This window comes from Pongo abelii, chromosome 15 (genome assembly GCF_028885655.2).
Source record: "Pongo abelii isolate AG06213 chromosome 15, NHGRI_mPonAbe1-v2.0_pri, whole genome shotgun sequence".
In the NCBI taxonomy this organism is placed as follows: domain Eukaryota; kingdom Metazoa; phylum Chordata; class Mammalia; order Primates; family Hominidae; genus Pongo; species Pongo abelii.
This window is the reverse complement of record NC_072000.2, coordinates 94,115,233-94,141,078: the sequence shown is the minus strand read 5'-3', so window position 1 is coordinate 94,141,078 and position 25,846 is coordinate 94,115,233. Positions and strand designations below refer to the sequence as shown.

General features: G+C 43.2%; 1 long non-coding RNA gene across 1 annotated transcript; it reads right to left on the bottom strand.

Annotated features, from left to right (window-relative positions):
- Nucleotides 1-15,691: 15,691 nt before the first annotated feature.
- On the bottom strand, nucleotides 15,692-25,040 carry LOC129049811 (uncharacterized). Its single transcript, XR_008513161.2, has 3 exons — nucleotides 24,985-25,040; nucleotides 23,806-23,904; nucleotides 15,692-15,790 (listed from the first exon to the last, which is right to left on the bottom strand). It is a non-coding gene; the product is annotated as an uncharacterized LOC129049811 (long non-coding RNA).
- Nucleotides 25,041-25,846: the final 806 nt, after the last annotated feature.

Here is a 25,846-nt window from a genome sequence, read left to right as displayed (position 1 = left end):
TGTTTGGGCAAGTGGGTGTGCCGGCTCCAGAGCTGCACCTGTGGACGCCAGCTGCCTACCCCTCCACGTGCTCTTTCCCCTTCCCATCAGCTGGAACCCAAATCTGAGGCAACCCAGCTTCAACCACATGATGACAAGAACAGAGCAGCAGGATGGAGAGATCTTGGAGGTTTTATACCCTAAAGCACCTGCATCATACTCTTCTTTTTTCCTAAGGAGTTCTGAGTGAGCTTCTTAGTCACTTAGGTCGTGAATAATAAAAACCAACTGAGGCCAGATGCAGTGGCTCACACCTGTAATCCCAGCACTTTGGGGGGCCAAGGCAGGAGGATGGCTTGAGGTCAGGAGTTTGAGACCAGCCTGACCAACACAGCAAGACCTTGTTTCTAAAAAAGGAATGAAGGAAGGAACAAAGGAAGGAAAAAGAGAGAGGAAAGTAAGGAAGGAAGGAAGGAAGGAAAAAGAAAGAGGGAAGGAAGGAAAAAGAGAGAGGGAAGGAAGGAAAAGGAAGGAAGGAAAGAAGGAAAGAAAGAAGGAGGGAGGGAGGGAAGGAAGAAGGGAGAGAGGGAAGGAGGGAAGGAGGGAAAGAAGGAAGGAGGGAGGGAAAGAAGGAAGGAGGGAGGGAGGAAGGGAAGGAAGGAAGGTAGGAAGGAAGGAGGGAGGGAGGAAGGAAGGAGGGAGGGAGGAAGGAAGGAAAAAAATTAAAACCAACTGAAATTGGCTGGGCACAGTGGTTCATGTCTGTAATCCCAGCACTTTGGGAGGCTGAGGCAGGAGGATAGCTTAAGCCCAAGAGTTTGAGACCAGCTTAAGCAACATAGTAAAACCCTGTCTACAAAAAATACAAAAACTAGCCAGGCATGGTGATGTGCACCTATGGTTCCAGCTACTCAAGAGGCTGAGGCAGGAGGATTGCTTGAGCCTAGGAGTTTGAGGCTGCAGTGAGATATGATGGTGCCATTTCACACTCCAGCCTGCCTCCTTTTAGAGACAGCAAGACCCTGTCTCTATAAGAGAAAAGAAAGAAAGAAAGAAAAGAAAGAAAGAAAAGAAAGAAAGAAAGAAAGAAAGAAAAGAAAGACAAGACAGACTTTTCACTTAAGCAGAAAAGGAAATGTATTTGTTCCCGTAATTGGGAAGTTCAGGCTAAGAGTTTCAGGCATAACTGGATCTAGGGGTTCAAAGTATGTCATTAGGATTCTCCATCTCCCAACATTGGCTTCTTGCGGGAGTCCAGGGAAGATGGCTTTTCGAAGTTCCAGGCTCACAATTCCCTTCTAGCTCATGACCCAGGAGAAAACAGGAGCTTCTCTCTCTCAAGGCATACTTAACTATGAAGAGGAAATGCAGAACGGTCCCTCTGGGGTTACAGGCTCACCCTGAACCAATCACGCCAAACCTCAGAAGAAAGGAGATTAGAATGAACCTGTAAAATCAGTAGCTGTTACAGCCCACTTGGGAAGTTAACCAACATTACCAGGCAGTGAAGACAGTGCTGGTGGGGGGTAAAATCAGGAAGCTGCAATTGAGGTTCAGGGAAGGAAAACCATTCTCAGCTGAGGTCGTTAGGAATGCCTTCATAGGACAGGTAGGATTTGAGCTGGGCGTTGGGAGACCTAAAGTTTAAAAACGGATGAAGAAGAAAATACCGTACTTTCGTTCCTGATCATTTTCTAAGGCTCAAGGAACCTAGCAGCCCAGGGGGATGTAAAGGATCGTGTTGGTTTTCTTCCCTTTGCCACTGGTTCAGGATGAGAAGTGTTTTTCTTCGAGCATCGAATCCTTCCAGAGACTGACAGAAAGGGGGAGAATTTGGGTACGAGGACAAAAATCTCCAGCACAGGCACTCACATGTAAAGCAGGAGGAAAACGCCGTGCTTCTCCCCAACCTGAGGAACAGCTGGTAAGTGTAACTGACAGTTTCCTTAATCAGTCCAGAAAGGCTTGTTATATAAATAAATGATTCAAATAGGAAGTGACTTACCTTAGGAAACATGCCTCGCTCTTTTTTGTTTTTCATGTTCCTAGAATGGTTTCTTTCGGGGTTGGGGTAGAATAGCTTGTAATTTTAATATACATTTATTAATTCTAAAACTGTCTAGTGTTAGGATTTTAGGAATACATTTTTATGAGGATTCAAGTAGCATAATAATTTTCCAACCAGCCAGGCTAGCAGAGCCAAGGGCTCAATTCTTTAGGACAGGGGTCGGTCCTTTTGTCTGTAAACATCCTGTGCCAACCAGGGTGCTGTTGGCTGGGTATGGTAACTGGCTTGACCTTAAAAGGCACTGGAGGTAATGGTGGTGACTATGCTACTGCTGCTGATGATAGCAACTGTTGATCTCACAGGTGAGGCCAACTACAATATAAATCCCATCCTCTTTATTCTAAGGGAACCATTACACTCTCTGTGTATGATGGATGATTGTTTGATGACGGTTAGATCAGATCAGAGATTTATTGTTTCCTACTTGTTGGTGATGTAATGACTTTAGGCACAAAGTTCTTTTCGTTGATAGGCAAGTTTGCCCCTTCATGCAGGGAGTGGGAGATGTCCTCATGTTTCGTTTAGGCTGAGTCTCTCCAGACCAGTTTGTCTTTAGAGCCCATTGGAAGCAGTACAGCAGCTCAGTATCTGTTGTCTGTTCCCGCGGTGGCTAGCGGGGATGGGGCTTATCATTTCTATGAGAACTGTAATGAACCATATAGGGGGAATCCTGACTTGAGGCGAGTAGAGACACACAATTAGTTAATTGCATCGATTTTACTGGTGGATTGCTCCCTATCTCAGTTCCCACACATTGCTATGTCGCTTGCAGTGTCTCTTATGGTGGGAATACACTTCTCTGCTCCATTGATATTGGACTTGGCACCATGACTTGCTCTGGCCGATGAGATGCAAGCGGAAGGGAGTGTGTGCAGGTAGGAGCTGAAGCTTTGGAGGCTTCACCCTTGCTTTCTTTCTTATTTATTTCTTTCCCTCTACCATGGGAATGGCATGTCCCCGATGGGCACCGCTCTTTCAGCCTGGGCTGTCACGTGCAATGTGAGTGAGAAATACATACTTGTTATTGTGGGCCACTGAGATGTTAGGGGTACTTGTTACAACACATAACCTAGTGAAAGCTGACTGATACAAATGGTCACTTATTGTCCTGATCATTCTGGTGAAAAATGGTCCAACTCTTAAACATGTGGCTATAGACTGAGCTTGTAACAACTCTACCCAAGAAAAACATCCTAAATTGAAGAAAACGAATGAACTACAGTCAGATTAAACCAACAATAACAAGAAGCCAATTTCGTATATAAAATTTGCAAGGGCTATAAAAATAATAGTATTAGAAAGAGTATACCAGAAACAAGCATTCTCAGACATTGTTAGTGGAGGTATAATTAGAACCACAATGCTGGAGATAAATTCGGGAGCAATACTGATACCAATAATAGATGGTATTTATAGAGTGCCTTTATGTGCCAGGCTCTACTATTTTAAGTTTTTTTTGTTTAGTTTTGTTTTTTTAGAGGGAGTCTCGCTCTGTTGCCCAGGCTGGGGTGCAGTGGTGCAATCTCACCTCACTGCAAGCTCCACCTCCCGGGTTCACGACATTCTCCTGCCTCAGCCTCCTGAGTAGCTGGGACTACAGGCGCCCGCCACCACACCCAGCTAATTTTTTGTGTTTTTAATAGAGACGGGGTTTCACCGTGTTAGCCAGGATGGTCTCAATCTCCTGACGTTGTGATCCACCTGCCTCGGCCTCCCAAAGTGCTGGGATTACAGGCGTGAGCTACCGTGCCCAGCCTACTATTTTAAGTTTTATTGACCTTATTTGAATTAATAAAATCGATTTACATGTACTAACTTAATTCTTGTAATAATCTTATAGGGAAGCTATTATTCTTAAAAACATATATATTTCAAAACCCTTAAAAATGTTTCTTTGCTCATTGACGCACATCTGGGAGTTTATCCTAAGGAAATAATTACAGATGAGGTGAAAAAGTTTTATCTAAGAATGTTCATGGCAGAATCGTTCATAATTGTGAAACTCAGAAGCAATATAAACATCCAGAAAATTGGAATCTTTTAAAAAAATTGAACGCTTTAAAAGTGATATAAAAATGTATGGTGGACATGAGAAGACTTTTATTTCCATTAAGTAAAAAAAACAGCTTAGTGGCAGGGCACAGTGGCTCACACCTATAATCCCAGCACTTTGGGAGGCCGAGGCAGGGGGATCACTTGAGGTCAGGAGTTTGAGACCAGCCTGGCCAACATGGTGAAACCCTGTCTTTACTAAAAATAAAAAAAATTAGCCGGGTGTGGTGGCACATGCCTGTAGTTCCAGCTACTAGAGAGGCTGAGGCAGGAGAATCACTTGAACCCAGGAAGCAGAGATTGTGGTGAGCTGAGATCACACCACTGCACTCCAGCCTGGGCAACAAGAGTGAAACTTCGTCTCAAAAATATATGTAAAATAAAATTAAAAATAAAATAATAAAAAAAGCAGTTTAGTGAAAAATGCAATGTAGACCTGCATTGTGTAATACAATAGCCACCAGCTGTATGAGCACTTAAAATGTGACTAGTCTGGGCTGGGCACCGTGGCTCAGGCCTGTAATCCCAGCACTTTGGGAGGCTGAGGTGGGCGGACCACCTAAGTTCGGAATTCGAGACCAGCCTTACCAACATGCAGAAACCCGGTCTCTACTAAAAATACAAAATTAGCCGGGCATGGTGGCACATGCCTGTAATCCCAGCTACTCAGGAGGCTGAGGCAGGAGAATAGCTTGAACCCGAGAGGAGGAGGTTGTGGTGAGCTGAGATTGTGCCACCGCACTCTAGCCTGGGCAATGAGAGCAAAACTCCGTCTCAAAAAAAAAATGTGACTAGTCTGAATTGAGAAGTGCTGTAAGTGAAGACTTAATATGGAAATAAAAGAATATAACAATATTTCATTAATTTTTATGTTGATTCAAGGTTGAAATGATAATATTTGGGGCATATTACTAACATTAATTTCCCCTGCTTTTTTTGTACTTTTAAAAAATGTGGCTACTAGAAAAACTTAAAATTTCATACGTGGCTCATATTTATTTTAGGCCTTGTGACCACGCAGTTTCTGTTACAACTGCTCACTTGCCTTGTAAGTCAAAGCAGCCATAGATGACATAGAAATGAATGGACATCTCCGTGTGCTAATAAAACTTTATTTATAAAAACAGGTAGCCAACCAGGAGGGCTATAGTTTGCTTAACCGTGGTCTAGACCAGAGTTTCCTAACCTTGGGCCTTTTGACATTTGGGGTTGGGTAATTTGTTGTTGTGGAGGGCTGGCCTGTGTATTTTAGGATGTTTAGCAGTATCTCTGGCCTCAACCACTAGATGCCAGTATCACCATCTGCCCCAGTTTTGACAACTAAAATGTCTGCAGACATTGCTGAATGTCTTCTATGGGGGAAAAATCACCCTGATTGAGAACCACTGGTCTAGCTCATATGATTTTATTTCCGAGAAAACAAAAATTGTGTGCATGTGTTGTGTTCTGGACAGGTACACACCAAGGTGCAGGGGTTACATGTTTGGTTTTTTTCCCCGTCTTTTCATTTTTGTGCACTTTCTAAATTAAGCATAGGTTATTTATTTAATATGTAAAAAGGAACAATTGTGGGGCTGGGTGTGGTAACTCAGGCCTGTAGTCCCAGCTACTTGGGAGGCTGAGATGGGAGGATTGCTTGAGCCCAGGTGTTCCAGATGCTTCTGGGCAACATAGAGAGATCCCATTGCAAAAAAAGTAGGGGGATGGGGGCAAATAAATAAATAAAACAATTGTGTAGACAAAGAAAGCCAAAAAGACAAAGATAAAATGAGACTGCAGAAAGAAATCCAAGTATAGAAAAGGAAGTGAGAGTTGGGGGAGAATGCTACTTCATCCCCAAAAGACAAGTTCTCTACTTGGCCAGGCCCTCAACTGCCACTCCAAGATGTAATATGAAGGGCAGCAGATGTGGTTGGACCAATAAACCGATCTCTGAGTTGATGGGTTTGGAAAAATACATCTGTCCCACTGGAGTAGGCAGGCCCTTGCCTGGTGTGGTGTAACTATTTACCAAAAGGAAGCAGGCTTGATTTTGATATACACACCACACCTCCTCAGGTGTAAGGCACACTGGGACCTCCACTGCTTGAGTCCACCAGGGAAAGGAGCAAGTAAGGAGTTAGACAAGATTTCAGAATGAAAAATTAAAACACTGACTGCACTGAACTACTTCTCACAAAAGCCCAGGCAGTAACATTTTAGCAACTAAAAAAATCGGTGCCAATTTACTGATAGTTAAAATTCATGTTATTGTAAGTCAATTATTATTATTATAAGTAACATTTACTGTGTGCTTACCATGCACCGGGCAGTGTACCTCATTTAATCTTCCATAATCTTCCTTATAGTGCTGAAAGGTAGGTGCTGTGCTTAGGATAGCTTTCCAGCTGTGGAACCCGAAACTCGGAGATGGTAAGTTATATGCCTAAGTCCCACAGCTAGCAAGAGATGGAACCAAGGCTGTAGGCCACTCTCTGAGTTGACAAGTCATGCCCTTGTGATCTAAACTACAAGGGTGTACATTTTCTCTTGGGATTCAAGTTCTTATTTTGAAAGAAAAATATATAGCTCTTAAGAATTATGATTTTTTGGAATTAGTCCTTTCCAGGAAAAAAAGACTTTGCTCACTGTCATCATTGGTGAGAAGCTAATAAGCATGTCAAGTTCAGGTGTAGTTTGAGCAACTCAGTAAAGAGGTGGGGAGAGGTGAGGCAAAGGTCTAAGCAGGAAGCGACCCGGGAAGCTGGGTGGCCTGATACTGGGATCTGGGTGGTGGGTCCGTCAGAAAAGGGCCCCAGCCAGTGTCTGGAGAGATTGAGGGCACGACAGAGAGAGACTAGACTCCATAGAGAGAGCATTGGCAAGAGCTGGCCAGGCCGCCATCATGCAAGAGGGGTGCTGGGAGGGAAACTGATTGAGAAGTGCAATTCTCTGGTGTGCAGGCACAGAAGTGCCAAGCAGCAGTCCTACAGACCATGGACATTAACTCACTGACTACTCTGTGTGGGAGTCGGTCAGCCCTAGATGGGGGCTGAGCTGGCAGATGAAGGGTAGAGGTGATGCCAGGTGTCTGGTGTAGGGAAGGCAGTTGTGGCAGAAGCTGTGGATTGCCCCCAATGCCTGTTCTTCCCTCTGCCTTGGTACTAGAGCTCCCATATTTTATTAATAACTGGGCACATGACCACCAACCTCCCTTGCAGCTCAGTGTGACCATTCCCTTCTTCTCCTGCTATCCTTCCTCTGGTAGGGATGCAATGGCCGGAACTCCAGCAGCCATTTGAGACCATGAGGTGGGTTTGACATGGTGGCTGATGCCTGTAATCCCAGCATTTTGGGACACCAAGGTGGGAGGATCACTTGAGGCCAGGAGTCGAGACCAGCCTGGGCAACCAAAGTATAAATGCATCTACAGAAATTGTTGTTCCACACAGTGTAATAAGAATTCTGAAGGCCAGGTGTGGTGGTGGCTCATGCTTGTAAGCCCAGCAGTTTGAGAGGCTGAGATGGGAGGATCACTTGAGCCCAGGAGTTTGAGAACAACCTAGGTAACATAGCAAGAGCCCGACTCTACAAAAAATAAATAAATAAATAAACTAGGTATGGGGGTGTGTGCCTGTAGTCCTAGCTACGTTGGAGGCTGAGGTGGGAGGATTGCTTGAGCCAGGAGGTTGAGGCTGCACTACAGTGAGCTATAACAGCCACTGCACTGCAGCCTGGGTGACGGAGTGACATCCTGTCTCAAAAAAAAAAAAAAAAAAGACCATGAGGTAGGTACTCTTGTTGCGATTGGTGGAGCGAGAACATGGAGACTGGCTTCCTAGTGTTTGCAGAACTGCCAGGTACCAGGACAGTCTCCCCTCTGCTCACTTCCAGACTTGGTTTCTATTAGACAATTACATGTGTATCTTGTTAAACTTATTATTATTTGAGGTTTTCTATCATTTCTAATTAAGCTGAAGTTAATTTTAACTAACTTAGCAAGGACTGACATATTCTTTTTTTGTTTTTATTTATTTATTTTTATTTTTATATTTTCGAGATGGAGTTTCACTCTTTGTTGCTCAGGTTGGAGTGCAGTGGTATGATCTCGGCTCACTGCAACCTCTGCCTCCCGGGTTCTAGCGATTCTCCTGTCTCAGCTTCCCGAGTAGCTGGGATTACAGGCACCCACCACCACACCCAGCTAATTTTTGTAGTTTTAGTAGAGTTGGGATTTCACCATGTTGGCCAGACTGGTCTCAAACTCCTGACCTCAGGTGATCCGCCTGCCTCGGCCTCCCAAAGTGCTGGGATTACAGGTGTGAGCCACCATGCCTGGCCTGTTTTTATTTTTGCTTCGGGGGTACATGTGCAGAATTGTTACAAGGGTATATTGCGTGATGCTGAGGTTTGGGCTTCTATTGATCCCATCACCCAAATAGTGAACATGGTACCCAATAGGAAGTCTTCCCAGCCATTTCCCCCCTCCCTTCCGCCCCTCTTTTGGAGTCTCAGTGTCTATTGTTCCCATCTTTATGTCTGTGTGTCCCCATGTTTAACTCTCACAAGTGTGACCATGCAGTATTTGGATTTCCGTTTCTGTATTAATAGGACCGACATTTTCTAATGCTGGCCTTAGAAAGCTGGCTCCCCCTCCCAACTCCCTTCCTATAGCATAGATTCTATATAAACTCATTCTAGTTTGAATTAATAGGAATTTAAAGTTACTTTAAGTGAATGAGCGCAAACACGTTCACCAACCTGAATATTCCAGAACATGTTGTAATTGCTGCAGTTGTTTCAGTTCAGGTCCTCATCCACTCGCATCCCTTCTACCCTCCCACCCACCCACCAGGGTCTCAAGGTCCATGTACAATAGAAGGAAAAACTGAATTTACAAACAGAGAGGTCCTCTCCCCAAGAAACTTCACAGTCACAACCATCATCACCACTTCCTCAGCTTCATACCCCATTCTAGTACCTGCAGTGATGATCTGCATCTCACGCTCTGTCTTCCATTCCTACCTCTGACAAAGCTTAGTTCCTGCTCCCCTCCCTAGGTGCCCTGGATCCCAGCCTCTCCTGCCTCCCCTAGGACTGAAACCCAATCCTCATCTCATTTCCTGCCTGTAAAACAACCACTTCCCACAATAATTCATTATCCCCATCAGCAATTGACCTTTTATTGTGTTTTTGTTGATATTACAATTCTAGGGTATGTGATAAAGGTGTGGTTGTAGGAATGGATCCTCAGGAAATAGACTTTGAGATAGATGTTTCTAGGGGAGAGTTTTGGGGGAAACCTGCACGAGAATGAAGGAAGAAGGATTGGACAGAAGTTGAACTTCTTGGCAATTGTGAGAGAGGGCTCAGCTCACCCTATGGGGACTTCTGAAGATGGCTGGTCCTTCAGAGATATCTGGGACTGAGGCAGGGGACTGAGTGCCTTAGTCCTTTGAGTCCTTTGTGTCTCCAGGCAGCATGTTCCAGTTCCCACTACAGATGCATTGAAGGATTTTGGATGGTTATGGTGAGACTTCTCAGGGTGGTTGGGTGGCTACCTCCGGGGTCTAATACTTAATCTCTGAGGCCCAGGACATGAATTTTCTTTATATGTCCATAGCTGATCAGTCTTTTTATGACAAATCACACTAATTAAATTTAGACAAGACAAATGAATACATGACAAATGGATTTGTTTACAATGAGATTGTCTCTTTGCAGCGATCAAAATGCTTGTGTTCCTACATGTTCTCACTTATAAGTGAGAGCTGAATGATGAGAACACATGGACACATGGTGGGGAACAACACACACTGGGGCCTGTGTAGGGACAGTGGGGGAAGGGAGAGCATCAGGAAGAATAGCTAATTGTTGCTGGGCTTAATACCTAGCATCCATTAGTTAGGTATTGGGTCGATCTGTGCAGCAAACCACTGTGGCACTTGTTTACCTATGTAACAAACCTGCACATCTTGCACATGTAGCCCGGAACTTAAGATAAAAGTTGATGGGAAAAAAGTTTGTGTTAGTTATCTCTAATATTCATTTCCCAGTAACAACACAGGGGAAAGATGGTAGCTGTGTAGAGGTCTAAAAGTCATTAAGTCCAAGTTAAAGCAGGAAGTCAGCATGGTCCAATAAATCTGTCTGTAAGAAGAAAAATTGAAGGTATTCGATGCTTCAGATGGAAGGAGTAAGAAGCTAGAAAATATTCGTGATGTGGCAAGGACCAAAATATGTTTCTTCTCTCTATTAAAAAAAAAAAAAACTCTAGGAAAAACTCAAAAAGGTACAAGAAAATCATGGTCCAAATAGAGGCAAAATAAAATGAATTGTAATTTTGAGTAACTGCAGGGATGTAATAAAAGAAAATCAATTTGGCTGTACTCCTGGGAACATACTCCTTTGAGTCACCCAAAAGGTGGTGACATTGAATGCAAGAGGAAGAAGTGTGATCCTAACGCAGTCCTTGGCTCTCCAGGGAACAATATTTACCCGCTCACAATAATGTTAATGCAGTTCATTGGCTTCGAACTAGCAGAATTAACCCGTAGACCAAGCACAGAGGACTCATCATGGTTGCAGAACAGAATGTAATGTTACCAATCAGAACAATGGAAAAACAAAGATCAAGCTGGAAGAAGTTGAAAGGGGAAAGTGGGGGAGCTGGTATCTCCATCTCATACTGTGTGGAGTTAAGAAATATTGTTGAGTTCATGGAATGAGGCCAAACGTGGTGGATTATGCCTGAAATCCCAGCACTTTGGGAGGCTGGGGCAGGAGGACCACTTGAGGTCAAGAGTCTGAGACCAGCCTGGGTAACATAGCAAGATCCTATCTCTCCAAAAAGAAAAAATTAAAAATTAGCCAGGTGCGTTGACACGTGCCTGTAATCCCAGCTACTTGGGAGGCTGAGGCAGGAGGATTAGCTTGTGCCCAGGAGTTCAAGGCTGCCGTGATCCATGTTCACGCCACTGCACTCCAGCCTGGGTGACAGAATGAGGTCCTGTCTCAAATAAATAAGTTCATGGAGTGAGAACTGGAATTTTAAGTATATTACTTAAAATTATGTAAGTAACCAATGGAAGGATTAAAAATAGTACTAAAACCACCAAACTTTGGAAGGGAGAAGGGGAAGTGGAGGCAGTTAGTAGACGTTTACCTTTCAAAATAGGTAGATCATGTATGCTGTTGGTAAATTATGAAGGAGAAGAGTAAGCATATGATTTAAGGTTATGGAGGTAACCACCAGGAAAAACAAAAACAGAAACAGTCAAGTGGTTGGCGTTGGGAAGCAGCTGCAGGTGGAGGCGATGTGGGAGGTAGAAGGTTACTTCTGCAGCATTTTATTTTTTCATCCTATGCATGTATTTCTTGGAAATTATGGAAAACAGGTATGATTTTAAAAATCACCAGGTAGAGTTTAATTATTAATCAAAAGGAGATTTGGCAAGTATAGAGTCAGAATGATTTGGGGGACAGGTCTCTTATGTTCTAGAAAAGCCCAGTGAAATCCTACTCTCCAGCAATGGAGAACACATTTTTGGTGCTCCCCTAATTTCAGGACCTATCTCTACTGAAAAGAATTGGGTCCACACAGACACATTTAAATGTGCGGGACTCTTTCTTTCACGAACCTCTCCTTTGTGTCCCAACAAGACAGATCAATGTCAGAGGACCACCTCTGACTTCTCCCCAAGCAAGCTCATTCAATCCTTTGTTGCTCAAAATAGGGAATAACTGGAGCCATGGTCCTAATGGTGGCAGCACATTAGACTTTCTTGTGGAGCTTTAAAAATATACCCTTGCCCAGGCCCCACCCCAGACCAATTAAATCTGCGGCCCTGGCTTTGGTACTTTTTTATTTTAAAAAATTCCCCAGGTGCTTCTGTTGTGCAGTTGGAATTAGAAGCGCAGCTGGAATTGAGAGGCACGGGTCCAGTCATTCTGTGTTGCTCATCAGAGGACTGAAGCAGGCCCACCTGGAGGTAGCTGACACTTCCTTCATCATCGCCGTTTTTGGAGAGTGGTCATACCCGACTTTTCCCCAGTTTCTCCCTGCCCATTCACTCCCCAAGCCCGGTGTATGGTTTCCCCGCTGCCCATGTCTCTGGGAACTGCCTTTCCTCATTCTCTCCAGTGAGCTGCTAGTTGTTATGTCCAATGAGTTCTCCAGTCCCTAAGCTTCTTCTCTGTGCAGGGTTTGAGCCTGCTGATAATTCCTCCTATCCTCAATTTCCCTCCTTGGTTTCTTTGACCTCCACTCTCCCTGACTCTCTTCCTTCCTCACTGCTCAGGCATCTCAGCCAGATTCATGTGAACCATCCGCTGCTTGTGTGGGCCTCTCCTCTCCATCCCAGATCTGCCTGCATGGGCCTCTCGTCTCCATCCCAGATCTGCCTGCGTGGGCCTCTCCTCTCTCATTGCTCACATTCTCCTGGGGGTTTCAAGTATCTTCTTGACTACTATTATCAGCTCACTGAGGATGGCCTCAGGCCTTCACCTCCATCCCAGATCGGCTATCTGATTGCCTACTGGAGATTTCCACCTCATGTCTTACAGGTACTTCAATCAAAACCTTCCCCCAAATGAAGCTCATCATCTATTGCCCAAATGCCTTCTCCCATCTTCCTTGCTTTGTTGAATGGCCCCAGTTATCTAACCCCACTCAGTTATACAGCCCGAACTCCAGAAATTTCCTAGACACATCCCTTTTCTGCCTCCCACCAACATTCAGTTAATTCCGTCTTAGTCACCCCCTCTGCTCTATCTCTGCCAGGCCTTCAAGTCTGTCCATCATCATCTCCTCCCTGGGTGGCTGCGAAGACCTCCCTACCCAGTTTCACTGCCTTAATCTTGTCCCCTTGCAATGCTCACTTAGGTCAGAGCAGTCATTCCAAAGCACAAATATGACTGTGTCAATCTCCTGTCTAAGACCCTTCAATCGCTTCCTCATGGCATGCCAAGTCCAAACTTAGAAAGATCCACCAGGAAATAATAACTTACTGCTCCCTCCCTCTCCAGTTTCAGCACCTGCTAGGACCAACAGATGCCCCGTGCATCTATGCACACTGAGTGCACCCACCCCCATCTTCCCGCTCTGCCAGTCTGCTTCTTCCCAGCTTTCCAGCTTTCCTCTGCAGTCTACTGGACCTGGAATGCCCTCCTGGTTGTTTTCTATTCACACTTCGACCTTTTGTTCAGACCTTACCACGTTTAAGTCACTTCCTCCTCCTGTCTATTCTAGGGTCTGGCAAACAGTAGGTGCTCAAGCAATGTTTACAGCATAAGCAAATACACAATGCTGTAAATTTTAAAGTGGGGTGTAGTATTACTACATGAAGAAGGTGCAAAAGATAATTATATATCTAACTCTCAAACACACTGACTTTAAAGGAAGGTTCTCAATGTACTCAGAAGAGCCCTGGGGACCCCCACAGAGCTGCCTGAAAGGCCGCTGATGGGGATCCCCATTTTTAAACAGGAATACTTTCATCTATTTTATATGTTGGTCTTTGAGGAAGATCTAGCTTGAACAAAGTGTCTTGTGACTAAGGAATATATGAAAAACAATTCTCTAAATTATTCAAACAAGGTGAAACATAATTTCCAGTTTAATTACCCCGGCAAAAGAAGTTCTCATGTATCTGTTTTTTTGTCGTTGTTTTTTTGTTGTTGTTGTTTGTTTGTTTGTTTTTAGCAGACTGCCACAGGAACGTATTTTTTCTTGATTTTCCTTAGTGTCTTAGTGACATACTTGGCAGGGTTTTTTTTTTTTTTGGCTTTTAAAAAAAGTTATTATTTTGAATCAATTGTATATGCATATGGTCAACAAAGTTAAGAGAGATAGAAAAGGAATTCAGTGAAAAATTACCCTCCTCACAAACACCCTGTTTCCATCCTCCGGAGACGACACTGTGGCTGGCTTTAGCACGTCATTCCAGAGATTTCTGTGCAGGGGTCACCACTCTGCTGGGCAGGAAGCACATTCCCTTGGTGGGGACAATGGAAGGACAAGTCTTCTCCTAAATGTCGTGGACATGGTTTAATCATTACAAACTCAGAGTGGCCTCAAAAGACACCTGGCCCCACTATCCAATGACTGTCAGGAAGAAGGGCTTAACATCAACTCTTCCAATATCAAAACCATTTTTTGGCAGACAACCTCTAGCATTTGCTTGGCTCATAGCCAAATACCCATTTAGATCAGCTTATTTACTTACCTAGGGGTACATTTTTCTCCTAATACATTATGGAGGATTTATCAGGAAATTACACTACTCAAAATGAGATGGTCTGTGGGTGCTTTGCTGAATATATATTTTTAATGGCTGGAGTAAGCATTTGATATTTCAGTAAGTGGCGTTGGGACAATTCACTCTCAAATGAAAGAGAAAAGAAAAAAATCGTAAAGAAAATACAATTCCTACCTATTGCCACCACTGAAATACATTAAAGAGGTACTAAAGACTGGAACATGGGGAAAATACACTAAAACTCTCAGAAGAAATTATAAGAGAATACCTTTTTGAATTTTGGAGAGAAAATGTTTTTTCTTTTCTTTTGATACAGAGTCTCACTCTGTTGCCCAAGCTGGAGTGCAGTGGCGCGATCTCGCCTCACTACAATCTCCAAATCCTGGATTCAAGTGATTCTCATGCCTCAAGTCTCCCAAGTAGCCGGGATTACAAGCATGTGCTACCATGCCTGGCTATTTTTTTTCTATTTTTAGAGGAGACGGGTTTTCACCATGTTGGGCAGGCTGGTCTCGAACTCCTGGCCTTAAGTGATCCACCTGCTTCAGCCTCCAGGGATTACAGGTGTGAGTAATCACACCCAGCCAGAGGGTATTTTCTTTAAGACAATACAAAAAATACAAACTATAAACAGAGGTCTATCTGATTATACCTGATTTAAAACCTTTTGTCAAAAGCACACCATGAACTCGATTAAAAGACAAGTGGGGGCCTTGGAGAAGGTATTTGCAGAAGATCTAGCAGACAGAGAATTGTGAGCTAGAATATATGTGATCCCTACAAATCAGGTGGAAAAAGCCATACGACCCCAAAGGAAAAACAGACCAAAAATATGAACTGAGAATGTATAGAAGGGGAAATAAGAACAGGCAATGTGTATATTAAAAAATATTCAACTTCATGCAAACTTAGGAAAGTGCAGTTAAAACAATATGGGTTTTTTTTTTACCAATCACATTGGCAGAAATCTTGAGCCTGAGAATATCAAATGTTGGCTAAGCTGTGAGAGAAATGGTGCCATCATTCACTTTTGTTGGGAGTGTAAATCAACAGAGATATCTGAGAGAACAATTTAGCAGCATTTTGTAGATTTGAAAACATGCGTCCCCTGTAACAGCAATTTCATTTCTACGTATTTACTCCCACAGGTGCTCACAAGAGGCCCTGTCCAAGGATGTATATTTGTGTTTAGTTTCAATCTAAATGTCCACCATCAGACTGGCTAAAATACTGTGGTGTTTGTGGTCTGTAGAATACTTTGCTGCCTGTGTTAATTTGTTCGGGCTTCTGTGACAAAGTACCACAGACTGAGTGGCTCAAACAACAGAAGTTTATTTTCTCACTGTTTTGGAGTCTAGTAGTCTGTGGTCAAGGTGTCAGCAGGGCTGCTTTCCTCGGAGGCCCCTTTCCTTGGGGTAGAGATGGCTGTCTTCTCCCTATGTTTTCACACGGCCTTTTCAAAAAAAAAAATCGACTTTTATTTTAGACACAGAAGTACATGTACAGCTTTGTTACTTGGGAATATTGCGTGATGCTGAGATTTGGGGTACAAATCCCGTCACCCATGTAGTGACCACAGTACCTCATAGGTAGTTTTTCAATTCTGGCCCCTCTCTCCCTGCCCCCTCTAGTAGTCCACAGGGTCTGTTCTTCCCATATATATATATCCATAGGTGCTCAGTGTTTAGCATCCACTTGTAAGTGAGAACATGCAGTATTTGGTTTTCTGTTCTTGCGTTAATTCCCTTAGGATTATGGCCTTCAACTGCATCCATGTGGCTGCAAAGGACATGATTTCATTCTTTTTATGGCTGCGTAGTATTCCATGGTGTATACGTATACCACATTTTCTTTATCTGGTCTACCGCTGATGGGCAGTGGGTTGATTCCATGTCTTTGCTATTGTGAATAGAACATGGATGAACATACAAGTACATGTGTCTTTTTGGTAGAATGATTTATTTTCCTCTGGGTATATACCGAGTATATAATGGGATTGCTGGGTTAAATGGCAGCTCTGTTTTAAGTTATTTGAGAAATCTCCAGACTACTTTGCATAGTGGCTGGACTAATTTGCATTCTCACTAACAGCGTATAAGCGTTTCTTTTTCTCTGCAGCCTTGCCAGCATCTGTTGTTTTTGGACTTTCTAACAATAGCCATCCTGACTGGTGTGAGATGGTATCTCATTTTGGTTTTGATTTGCATTTCTCTGATGATTAGTGATGTTGAGCAAGCATCTTTTCATATGCTTGTTGGCCAACTGTATGTCTTCTTTCGAGAAGTGTCTGTTCATGTCCTTTGCCCATTTTTAAATTTTAATTTGCATAAGTAAATTGGTAACACACAGAGTGGGGCTCTGCTGTAAAGATACCTGAAAATGTAGAAGCTACTTTGGAACTGGGTAACAGGCAGAGGTTGGAACAGTTTGAAGGGCTCAGAAGAAGACAGGAAAATGTGGGAAACTTTGGAACTTCCTAGAGACTTGGAGAGCTCAGAAGACAGGAAGATGTGGGAAACTTTGGAACTTCCTGAAGACTTGTTGAATGGCTTTGACTAAAATGCTGATAGTGATATGGACAATAAAGTCCATGCTGAGGTGGTCTCAGATGGAGATGAGGAACTTGTTGGGAACTGGAGTAAAGGTCACTCTTTCTATGCAAAGAGACTGGCACATTTTGCCCCTGCCCTAGAGTTCTGTGGAACTTTGAACTTGAAAGAGATGATTTAGGGTATCTGGAGGGAGAATTTTCTAAGCTGCAAAGCATTCAAGAGGAAGCAGAGCATAAAAGTTTGGAAAATTTGCAGCCCGATGATGTGATAGAAAAGAAAAACACATTTTCTGGGGAGAAATTCAAGCCTGCTGCAGAAATTTGCATGATAACAAGAAGCCAAATGTTAATCACCAAAACAATGGGGAAAATGTCTCCAGGGCATGTCAGAGACCTTTGGCAGCCCCCCCATCAATATCCTGGAGGCCTAGGAGGGAAGAATGGTTTCCTGGACCCGGGCCCAGGGCCCTCCTGCTCTGTACAGCCTTGAGACATGGTGTTCTGCATCCTAGCTGCTTCAGTTCCAGCCATGGCTAAAAGGGCCAAGGTACAGTTCAGGCCATTGCTTCAGAGTGCAAGCCTCAAGCCTTGGCAGCTTCCAAATGGTGTTGGTCCTGCCAGTACATGGAGGACAAGAATCGAGGTTTGGGAACCTCTGCCTAGATTTCAGAGGAGGTATGGAAAAGCCTGGATGTCCAGGCAAAAGTCTGCTGCAGGGATGGAGCACCTCTGTGAACCTCTGGAGGTTCACATGGTGAACCTCTGTGAGGGCAGTGCAGAAGGGAAATGTGGGGTGGGAGCCCCCACACAGAGTCCCCACTGGAGCACTGCCTAGTGGAGCTATGAGAAGGAGGCCACCATCCTCCAGACTCCAGAGTGGTAGATCCACCCACAGCTTGCACTGTGCAACTGGAAAAGCCTCAGACACTCAATGCCAGCCCATGAAAGCAGCTGAGAGGGAGGCTGTACCCTGCAAAGCCACAGGGGCAGAGCTGCCCAAGGCCATGGGAGCTCACCTCTTGCATCAGCGTGACCTGGATGTGAGACATGGAGTCAAAGGAGATTATTTCAGCGCTTTAAGATTTGTCTGTTCTGCTGGATTTTGGACTTGCATGGAGCCTGTAGCACCTTTGTTTTGGCCAATTTCTCTCATTTGGAATGGGTGTATTGACCCAATGCCTGTACCTCCATTGTATCTAGGAAGTAACTAACCTGCTTTTGATTTTACAGACTCCTAGGCTGAAGGGACTTGCCTTGTCTCAGATGAGACTTTGGACTTGGACTTTTGGGTTAATGCTGGAATGAGTTAAGACTTTGGGGGACTATTAGAAGGGCATGATTGTGTTTTGAAATGTGAGGACATGGGATGTGGGTAGGGGGCAGGGGTGGAATGATATGGTTTGGCTTTGTATCCTCACCCAAATCTTACCTTGACTTGTAGTTCCCATAATCCCTATGTGTTGTGGGAGGGACTTGGTGGGAGGTAATTGAATCATGGGGGCAGATACCCACATGCTGTTATTGTGATAGTGAGTTCTCATGAGATCTGATGGTTTTATAAGAGCCTTTCCCCCTTTTGCTCAGCACTTCTTGATGCCGCCATGTGAAGAAGGACATGTTTGCTTCCCCTTCCTTCATAATTGTAAGTTTCCTGAGGCCTCCCCAGCCATGTGAAACTGTGAGTCAACTAAACCTCTTTCCTTTATAAATTACCCAGTCTTGGGTACTTCATAGCCACGTGAAAATGGACTAATACGTGGGGTTATTTACTTTTTCCTTGTTGATTTGTTTGAGTTCCCTATAGATTCTGGATATTAGGCCTTGGTTGGATGCATGATTTGCAAATATCTTCCCCCATTCTGTAGCTTGTCTGTTTACTCTGTTAATAGTGTCTTTTGCTGTGCAGAAGTGCTTTAATTTAATTGGGTCCCACTTGTCTATTTTTGTTTTTGTTGCAATTGCTTTTGGGGAATTAGCCAAAAATTCTTTGCCAAGGCCGATATCAAGAAGAGTATTTCCTAGGTTGCCTTCTAGGATTTTTATGGTTTGAGGTCTTACATTTAAATCTTTAATCCATTTTGCATTAATTTTTGTATATGGTGAAAGGTAGGGGTCCAACTTCAATCTTCTGCATATGACTAGCCAGTTATCCCAGCACCATTTATTGAATAGGGAGTCCTTTCCCTGTTGCTTGTTTTTGTTAGCCTTCACATGGCTTTTCTTTGTGTCTGTGTCCTAATTGCCCCTTCTTATAAGGACAGCAGTCATATTGGATTACAGCTTACCCTAGTGATCTCATTTTAACCTAATTGTCCATTTAAAGACACTGTCTCCAAATACAGTCACATTCTGAGGTATTAGGAGATTGTGACTTCAACATACGAATTTTGAGGGGAACACAATTTAGCCCATAACCCTGCCCCTACAAGGAATGAGTAAGATCCATGCGTAACAAAGTGTCTCCATCTCAGAAAGCAATGTTGAGTTGAATGTGCATGAGGCATAATGGTGCATACCATATGATATCACCTACCAGTTAGAGGCATGGAACACACCCACAGACCTACAGAAATCCCTTCTATATGTGAGTAAACATTTAAATGCTCTGGATTGGCTGAGCACAGGGTGGGGGCGGGAGCTAACACCTGTAATCCCAGCACTTTGGGAGGCCAAAGTGGGTGGATCCCTCGAACCCAGAAGTTCAAGACCAGCCTGGGCAACATGGCGAAACCACATCTCTACAAAAAATACAAAAATTATCTGGGTATGGTGGCATCTGTCTGTAATCCCAGATACTTGGGAGACTGAGATGGGAGGATCACATGAGTCTGGGGAGGTTGAGGCTGCAGTGAGCCATGATTGTAACACTGCACTCCAGTCTGGGTGACAGCGTAAGACCCTGTTTCTAAAAAAACAAAATAAAAAAAAAAGAAATAGAGCCAGCTTATGTATTTTCCATGGAATCTCCTCGTCTTAAATGTCTCCTCTCATTCTAGAAATAGACCTACCTAATATAATCATCTATTATGTCACCTTGAGCAAATACATATTATATATAACGTATATTTTTAATATATATGTTACATATATTTATACGTTTATATATTCCTCTGAGCTTTAGTTTCCTTATTTCTAAATCAGGATGAAAAATACTTGGTTCACTGGAAGTAGGTTCTCAACAAATTAACACAAGCTTTTCTCCTTTCCCTCTTCCATTCTTTGTATGATCATAAAATACTGTGGTTTTCTGGTTTGGTCATTTACAATGTGACTTTGGACAAGTTACCTACACTTTCTCATAATCTGCTTCATAAGACTGTGAAAATTAAAATTCGGCAGACAATTGTCTAAAGCCTCTAGCAGAAGGCTTGGCTCACGGTAGGAGTTCAGTAAAAGTTGCTTTCATCCTTCTAGAGGCATGAGCCTATTATCCACCAGCAGAGACAGTTATTGCATTTGATATAATAATCATGTATTTATTTATGCTCCTCCTTATTCTAAAAGGATTTTCGTCTGCTTATAAAAAATATCTTCAGAATAATGAGGTCTAGTAAGGGAAAAAATTGTATGAAGTAATAGACAAGATCATTAACCACTTTAACAAATGCAAAGAGGCGCTCATAGGGCTGATCCCTAAAGTGCAACCACAGTTGCATAAACTCAAATGCAGCAAGAAGGAGCAAGGCCTTTCTAGGGAGTTCAAGGTGAAATGAAGTCCCACTGTGCAGCTCCTTCATTCATGGTTTGACTTCACTCAAAAGCAAATTTAAATAAAGTATCTCCAGGAATGGATGAATTGACCATTCTTTTTGCTTTTAGAAACTCTTTTACAAATTTAAGATATACCAAAAAAAAAAAAAAAAATACACAGAATATTATACAGGTGTGAGCCGCTGTGCTCGGCCTGGCTCTATTTCTTTTCTTTTTCTTTTTTGAGACAGAGTCTCGTTCTGTTGCCCAGGCTGGAGTGCAGTGGCGCCATCTTGGCTCACTGCAACCTCCACCTCCCAGGTTCAAGCGATTGTCCTGCCTCAGGCTCCCAAGTAGCTGGGATTACAAGCGCACGCCACCACGCCTGGCTAACTTTTTGTGTTTTCATTAGAGATGGGATCTCACCATGTTGGTCAGGCTGGTCCCGAACTCCTGACCTCAGGTTATCCGCCCACCTCAGCCTCCCAAAGTGCTGGGATTACAGGCGTGCGCTACCACGCCCGGCCCTGGCTCTACTCCTTTTGCCCCATCGTATTAGTTTTCTGGGGTGGCCGTAACAAAGTACTGTAGATTGGGTGGCTTCAACAACAGAAATTTACTTCCTCACAATTCTGTAGGATAGAAGTCTGAGTTCAAGATGTTGGCAGGATTGGCTTCTTCTGAGACCTCCCTCTTTGGCTTGTAGATGGCCGTCATATCCCTGTGTCTGCATATGGTCCTTCCTCTGTACGTGTCTGTTCTAATTTCCTCTTTTTATACAGACACCAGCCATATTGCATTAGGATCCATCCTTGTGACCCCATTTTAACTTAATTGCCTCTCTAATGACACTGTCACCAAATATGGTCACCTTCTGAGGCACTGGGAGTTAGAATTTCAACACATGATTTTTGGGAGGGAAACAATTTAAACCCATAACACCCATCATTTATGGTTGGGCTCACTCCCTGCTCAGCTCCAGCTACTGAGGAACTTGGTATTTTTAGAAAGCTTCCATGATTTGGAAAGGTAGCTGGTAGTCAAAAATAAAAAGAGCCCTAAGTCATAGATCTCTAGAGGAACGATTAGGACAAGAGCTGCCCTTTTTATAATGAATAAGTCCTTGTGAGCAAGTCTCCATTTCATTTGATTTAAGCTGCATCTTACTTCAGTTATCCCATTGTTAAAGTGTTCAAACACTGCTGAGAATAAAGAACCTATTTCTTCACTGCATGAATGAAATTATCGAGCACCCAGATAAAAGCAACTTGTGTTTCCTGCCCAAATCTAACACCAGACTTGAAAAGGACAATCAAGTATCAGCTTGAATTGGTGGTTCTCTTAGATATTATTTACTAAAGTGATCTATTTTAGGGGGTTGGGGAGGTCTTCCCCAAACTAAATGGAATGACTTCTTACTTCCTTATAGTATAGATCACACAGAAAAGCCCCTCTCCTTAGCTCAATGTTCAAGTAATTCAGTGACTTTCTGCAGAAGAAGTGAGTCTTCCTTGCAGGTGATCTGTATCTGTTTTGAGATCATGCAGCAGGAAATAAAAGCTCACCCCCACCACCTTAAAAAAAATAAATCTCCATTTTAGAAGTAACATGTGGTTTGGGACCCTGTTGTTCTTCATTTTTATTGACCTCTCTTGGCACATGATGAGTTGCACAGCTTTAATTATCACTTATATACAGATGATACTCAAATTTACACTTTATTTCCAGCCCTTTCAGATGATGTCACCCTCGCCCCAAATTTTGGCTCACGTCTTGTCTTGGATGAACCACAACTTTCTCTAATTGAATATGGATGAGTTGAGGCTTTAGCAGTTTAGTTGTAAATAAACTCTAAATGCATTGGCGTTCACTTACCTCGTTGATATCCTGCCCCTCCAGTTAGGAGCAAGGGTGTTCAGTGACTCTGAATTATTCTCCTTCATTCATCAGAGACTGCACAGCCAAGGGATTAATCTCCACAAAAGATCCAAAGACATGTGACAGTTTCCATCACTCCCAATTTTGGCTGGAATTCTGGTTATCTCACGGCTGAAATTTGGCCACGTTCTTTGGAAAGGCCTCCAATAAACCTCCTGTTTACGGTCTACTTGGAATATGGTTGCCCTTTGGCCTTGCACTGTGTACACAATCCCAGGACATATTTTCCTTCAGGCAGCTGTGCTAATTTCTTGTGCACTGAATAAAATGTAATTTGTTAAGATCTTGGCCAGAGTCTCTGCCTTCACATGAACTAGCTTTTGAAATGACTTAAAATGATGGTCTCTCCCTTTCAAGAGTCGCTTGCTGTTTTGTTTCATCATGTGGTTGGAGATATACTCTACACAGCACCCTGGTACTCATAGAACACGCTATCTTAAACAAAAGTGTATATTTGGAAACACTAGGATGATTTCATCATAGGCATTAGCCCATGAGCGCCTGGCACATAATAACCAATAAGCACTCACTAAATTGTTTTAGAATAAAGACTGAGAAAATGAATTTGTAATCCTTTGACCCATTTGTGGTTTTTGCTGCTGTAGTTATTTATATTTTCATCTACACCTTAGATTATTATGTAACTGTGTTTGTGTAATGATTATTTCAGCTAGAACATATTGGAAACCTCCATTAACATAACTGAAGGGTATAAAATAGAATGTTTGGAGTTGTCAATTAGCCGATTTGTCTTATATTGCTTTTCTTCATTATTTCAGTGCTGCTAACAGTTCATTCAGCACATTTTAATTAAAAACAAACATATGTGGGTCTGCTAAGAACTCTAGTGTCTATTCATGTAGTTAGACCAGGATGGCAAATATTTCTAGCAGTGACCATATGATATCTTCCATTCATCTCAGCAATAATCCTCCAAATCTCATTACTGGGAGGATGGCAGCTGCACTCGGTTAGGCTTTTCTTTATCTTTGCAGAGATGTATTTTTTCAGCCAGTTGCATTGTAGAAAATCAGCTGTGGCCACGGGCCTTTCCAAAGCTGAAGTCCCAGCATCTACAGAACTTTCTCCCACTTGTTTTCCATTTTTCCATTACCCATTTTTTCCTGCCCATGGGCTTCTGGCCTGATGATGTTCTAAGGAAATGCATAGTCTTCTGACAAGATCTCTTTTTCAGTTTGTACAAATATGTTAGGTATATTCTTGTGACTCGAGGGGACAATCATGGAACAGGTGCCAGCAGGGAACTTTGTTGATGGGTATGGCATTACCTGCATGAAGTCGCCATATGTCAGAGTCTGGTCTTCAGCTCTGTAGACCCAGAAGCATGATTCTGCCAGTGTGGCGGGAGTAGTGTAGTCTCTTACTAACTGAGGACACAGAGGAGAATGTATTCATTTAAAATGAAAATGAGAACTATTGAAAAATAGTCACTCACACTGAGTGGCCCTATAGGGTACTATTTGAGAATGGGGACTCTAGAGTGAGACTGTGTGGGGTCAAATACTGTTTGTGCTGCTCACTAGCTACATGACCTGGGGCAACATTGCTAAATTTTACTAAGTGTGGCAGACTTTAAGATGGCCGCCATGATCCCTGCCTCTTCGTATTCACAGCTTGTGTCATGCTCTTCCCCACAAGTGTGGGTGGGACCTGTGATGTGCTTCTAATCAGCAGCAGACAGCAAAGGTGATGGGAAGCATGTGATTATGTTAGAGTACAGCACGTCTCTCTCCTGGGACACATGCCTTTGGAGCCCTGAGTCACCAGCCACCGTGTAAGTGTCCAGCTACCCTGAAGCCACCGTAGTGGAACAACGAAATGGGGAGACCAAATACAAATAGAGGGAGATGCCCAAGGAGCCGCCTGTCTTCATGCTCTAGCCTGCAATTGTTTGGGTCTTCCCAGTCCAGGCCCCAGACATGTTTATGAAGAGGCCTTTAAAATGATTCTAGCAGCCGGGTGTGGTGGCTCATGCCTGTGATCCCAGCACTTTGGGAGGCCAAGATGGGTGGATCATGAGGTCGGGAGTTTGAGACCATCCTGGCCAACATGAAGAAACCCCGTCTCTACTAAAAATACAAAAAGTTAGCCAGGCGTGGTGGCACAAGCCTGTAATCCCAGCTACTCGGGAGGCTGAGGCAGGAGAATTGCTTGAACCTTGGAGGCGGAGGTTGCAGTGAGCTGAGATCGTGCCACTGCACTCCAGCCTGGGCAACAAGGGTGAAATTCCATCTCAGGAAAAAAAAAAAAAAAAAAAAATTCTAGCTCTCCCTACATGTTGACTGCAACCATGGCCAGTCCCAGAGCGAGAACCACCTAGCTGAACTCAGTCAACTTCTAGAACTGTGTGACACAAGAAGAAATGATTGTTGTTGCAAGCCACTATTCTGAGATAACGTCTTAGGTAACCATAGAGAACGTGAAAATATATATATCTCCAAACTCACATGTGTATGCATATGTATTCATGCAGACATGTTTCAGGCTTGGCAACTAGGTGGGGTCAATGCTATTGTCACATTTACCTATTATATCATAAATGCTTGCCTTCCGCATGGTCAGCATGTGTGGTGTTGATTGTTTATAAATACCAGATCCACGATATACAGTCATTTATAATTTTGCTGAGCCATGAATTTGAGTCACAGGCTTGTGGGCGGGAGTGAATTTCTCAGCTAGTGAGTGATCCTAGCTGACTATCACATAAACAGAGTTTTGTTCTTGACATGTAGTTCCTTATGCAGTACATTTTATGATGTTATTTTTTTTAAAGAGATGTGGTCTTGCTATGTCATCCAGGCTGTATTTGAACTCCTGGCTCAAGTGATCCTCCCACCTCAGCCTCCCAAGTAGCTGGGACTACAGGTGCATGCCATTACACCTGGCTTAATGTGATTTTTTTTTTTCTTAAGGCTGTGTTCCTTTGTCAAAAAACCAGTTCTGCTAGTCCTAGTGTTTGAAATAAAGAGAAAATAAAGAGGCCTGAGAAAGACATTCCTAGCCCAATAATAGAAATTTCAAGGAACAGAATGTCAAATGTGATGATGACTTGGCTTTATGATATGAAAACAGTTGGAGGATGTGATCTCAAAACAAGGAAGCATAATTCATTAAGCCATTTTGCCAAGAACTCTGATCAGAATGTGGTAGCTTATAAAGGCATTAGAAGCTTCAAGATATTATTCACATTTTTCAGTCAAAATATACCAGATTTGGGGAGGAAACGATATGCTATAGTTATATTCAACAATTTGTAGGGCGTTTGAAGGTGTAGGGACATACACCTCTTGCACGTCAACAGAATGTAGT